General features: G+C 38.9%; 1 long non-coding RNA gene across 1 annotated transcript; it reads right to left on the bottom strand.

Moving 5' to 3' along the window:
* Positions 1 to 765: 765 nt before the first annotated feature.
* LOC309798052 lies at positions 766 to 1,333 on the bottom strand. Its single transcript, XR_014292928.1, has 3 exons — positions 1,205 to 1,333; positions 1,040 to 1,084; positions 766 to 885 (listed from the first exon to the last, which is right to left on the bottom strand). It is a non-coding gene; the product is annotated as an uncharacterized lncRNA (long non-coding RNA).
* Positions 1,334 to 3,945: the final 2,612 nt, after the last annotated feature.

Below are 3,945 nucleotides of genomic sequence, written 5' to 3'. Positions count from 1 at the left end.
GGACATGGAGAGAGATAGTGTCACTGAAACGATAGTGATACGACTGACAGGCGATTTTTTCGACAGAGAGAAACAGCTGTCCACAAATAATCAGTATAGGTGGCCCTACTGGAGAGGGCTCTAGTTGACATGTGCAAAAAGAAAAGGAAAGTTGGTAAAAGCTGGTAATATGCCAGAACTTGAAAAGCGAACAATTCAAAGTTCAAGACCATCCGAGGGCTGTGAAAACATTTATTTCACAACGCACAATTTTTTTAACGCACCAGCCTACTCTGTCAAATGTGCAACCTATACCAGAAATGTTCACGGTTTTATTCCTACGTACAATCAAGAACTCCTTGACAGCACATTGCATTTTCATAAACAAACAACAACACAAAGAAAAATCAACGGAAGAATAATACGTGTGTCGTGAATTCGTTGACTAAAATCATGAGTGCGTTTGTAGAAGAAGTGGACTAATCGTTCGCTGATCATTCCAACACTGAACCACCTATACCTATAAAAACCAATAGTTGAGGAATAAAACTCACACGAATTTATAAAGGAGATTCATTGCGAAATAAACTAAAAAAAACCTAAAATCAATCACATAAATATCGAATTGGGTGGTAACCTGAGAACGTAACCCGCTTACTCATCTGTGTCCCAGCTCAGCTTCCGAAGACGTCGCACGAGTGCAGTCTTTGTTATGCGTGGTTTCTGCAATACGGCTGAAGTGCTAGCCCATGTTTCACCTGCACAGCATAGAGGTGGAAGAACTCTTGTTGTGTTAAATAAGTGAGAACATAGATCGGCATCATAATTTTGATCAATTTGCTCTTTCAGAGGCCATACCGCGCCCATGATTATCGCTGTCTTCTATTTTCTTTGTCACCCAATAATCTACAATAATGCTTTACGAACATAGTAAACCAGCATTTATTCAAAATAAAGGAAAAACAGTATCAGAAAGATAAATTTAGAGAAAACATCATCGTGTGGACCTGCACAGCACCATTCTTCTAAAAAACTATAAAAACCAAACTATAAACGCAACCTCTTTTGTTTTTGTTTCCTTCTCGATTTCGCAAAACGTTCCTGCCTGAAATCCGGTTCAATTTTCAGGCTGCGTAAAACTCTTCAGTGACGGCGAAGTTGCTAACGTTTTTACCAGCATTGAATGTAATAAAAGTTAACGTATGTATACATGAAAAACGGTTACCATAAGGTATTTCAAATGCGATAGTGCTTAGTTACAAAAAGACGAATATAAGAAGCTTTGCAGAATACTTCTTAATTTTTCTTCTTTGAACAAACACGAGGTTTGTAAGCAATTTTATTATTGGGCTGACGTTTCGGCCGTATCGCCTTCTTTAGAGCCTGGAAAGGTCGATTGACAACGATCTACCAAGCCAAACACGCCAACAACTTAAACAGAGAAACTCAAAAACCAAGTTCCAACCACATAAACAACGTCAAATACTCACCACTTCTCTGCCTCCGACCAACCGTTTGGTTGTGTCTGCGGAAGAGGAGTGAGGTATACTTCCTTCCGGAGTACCCCTTTATCAGACTAGAAGATCAGTCTTATATAGTGCGAGATCACGTGTGATTAGGAGGCACTCTTCCTTGCGGTTCATGTTTGGGTTCTTGAAATTAATCCAAAACGCCTCATGAACCCTGCGCGCCGACATGCTAGCTTTCTGCGCGAGAATATTAACCTTAACATCAAAATCCTGTCCGTTGTGTCCTTGTGTCCTATGCGTGCCTAGTGGAGTGTTCGCCTTGCTTTTAAATTAACCATCTAGGTGTTCTTTTATGCGGACACAAAGAGGTATTCCCGTTTCGCCAATATATTCGTCCCCGCAAATTTTGCAAGAAATCAGGTACACTGTACCCGAGATCATGCAATCACCGTCTCTGACCTGAGGGCAAATCGTACATTTATGCGTTGTACATAGACGGTCGTACAAGCGGTTTCGAATCAATTGGCGACGTAGATTATTCGGTGTTATTTCTATAACTACCACTGATTTCTCTAAGCCCACCCTTCTTAAGCATCTTTTTATAGCTATGCTTAATTCGTTCGAAATGAAGGGTATTTGCAACGGAATTTTATTATCGCTAGACCCATCGTTAGAGCTCATCGCCTTTCCTCTAAACTTATATCGAGAAGCTACGATATTGTAACCGTTGGAAATGGCTATTTTCCGTGCCAAGTCGAGTGAATCTTCTCTCTGTTCTCCTCCCGTACACACACCGGAGGCCGTACGAAACATGTCTCTTGTAAGTGCTCTTTTTGTGTGTGAAGGATGAGATGAGAGATAATGAACTAGTATGTTTTTATTACTTGGCTTACGGTACCACTTCGTAGCATAGCTGTTATGATGTAAGCTAACCTGAACGTTTAAAAATGGAAGCCAGCCCTCTTTAGGTGTCTCTCGGGTGAACTTAATGTACTCTGACTGTTCATTTAACAATTCAAAAGATTTGTTCATCTCCTCTTGTGTGGAGAAGATGACAAAACAATCATCAATATATCTACAGTAGAGTATCGGCCCAAGATTAATTACCGGGGCTTCTATTTTAGACATAGACGCAATAGCGAGACTAGGTGCCAGTCGCTGTCCCATTGCCAACCCTCTCTTTTGTGGGCAATATTTACCGGATCATCTAAAGATTGACCAGTTCAAACACTATTTTAAGAGGGTCATGATCTGCTCAATCGACAAGCCATACATGTTAATTTCTTTTTGGTGTTTAGAAAGAGGTTCGAAAACGGCTTGCATTGCGGAGTCATTCGATACGTTCGTATAATCGAACATCGAATGACTCCATGACGTAGGCGCTGTTAGGACGCTCGTAACGTAGATGGTCCAGAAACATTCGGGTGTTCGTGAGATGAGTTAGCAAATGTTTCAGTAACTGGACGACTATCAGGTTTATAAACCATGTTATTCTGTCCGTTGGCCCGTTTACACAACTGATAATTGGTCTAACCTTAAACGTTAATGGATTTGTTGACCACAATTCATCAGTGGATACCAGCTTATGAGTTTTAATAAGCAAGTATAGCACGGGACATGTTGGCAGATCGGTTTTTAGTTGAGAGATAAACGATGGTTTTAATTAGTTAATTTAATTTCAATTAATTTTTTCCTGGAAACTTTGCAGAATAATTGTAAAAGTTTAAAACAAACCTTCGTTCATCTATCTGGGCGGTCCTCCCACAGGTCATTTGTCTCGGGCGAGTTCTGAAATTAAACCAAATAGCTGTCACTTACAAAATATTTTATGGTTCATTTTGATTTATTTTTTATAACTGTTTAAAATAACTTACGCTTTGATCTTGGGCACAAGAGAGAACAGCAGTGGTGGGTGATGACGGTTGACCATCACTGCGCTTCGGTCGAATCCCTCCAGGGACAAAGAAGTCCATAGAACTCTCCCTCCTGTTTCAATGGTCGGCAGCTAATAGTGAACTGCAATAGGTGAACAATTCAAGAATCCTTTAATAATTGCTTATATTTTATTGAATAGAGCATTTTAACTGCAGAATTGTAAAATAGAGCATTCTTTCCTCCTGTGAACATGTCAGATTTATAGTCATCATTGTTTTTGTTTATTCTTTTGTTTATTCTTTAAAAATCCTGCAGTAGAGAAAGGGTTTTTCTATAATCCACTCATGTTAGCTATTTCTAAAGTTTTCCATTGACAATAAAATAATGCTCTGTTTTGAGAAATAGAAAATTGCTAATAGACCTGGAATTAGGTGTCGTCGTCAATGTACTAACCGCATGTTTAGTCACTTCTTTCTTGTTCTTTAGAATAACTAATGGATATTTCATTTCATTATGAAATTTTCATTGATTTGAAATTTTCATTCATTCGTTGTCTCATTACTTTTGCCTTTCTTTTAAATTTAGCGTTCTCTGCTCTTAACTTACCTAATATGTTATTACT

This window comes from Mesoplodon mirus (assembly GCF_964341445.2).
Source record: "Mesoplodon mirus genome assembly, contig: HAP1_SCAFFOLD_1480, whole genome shotgun sequence".
Lineage (NCBI taxonomy): Eukaryota > Metazoa > Chordata > Mammalia > Artiodactyla > Ziphiidae > Mesoplodon > Mesoplodon mirus.
This window is presented reverse-complemented; position numbering and strand designations above follow the sequence as displayed.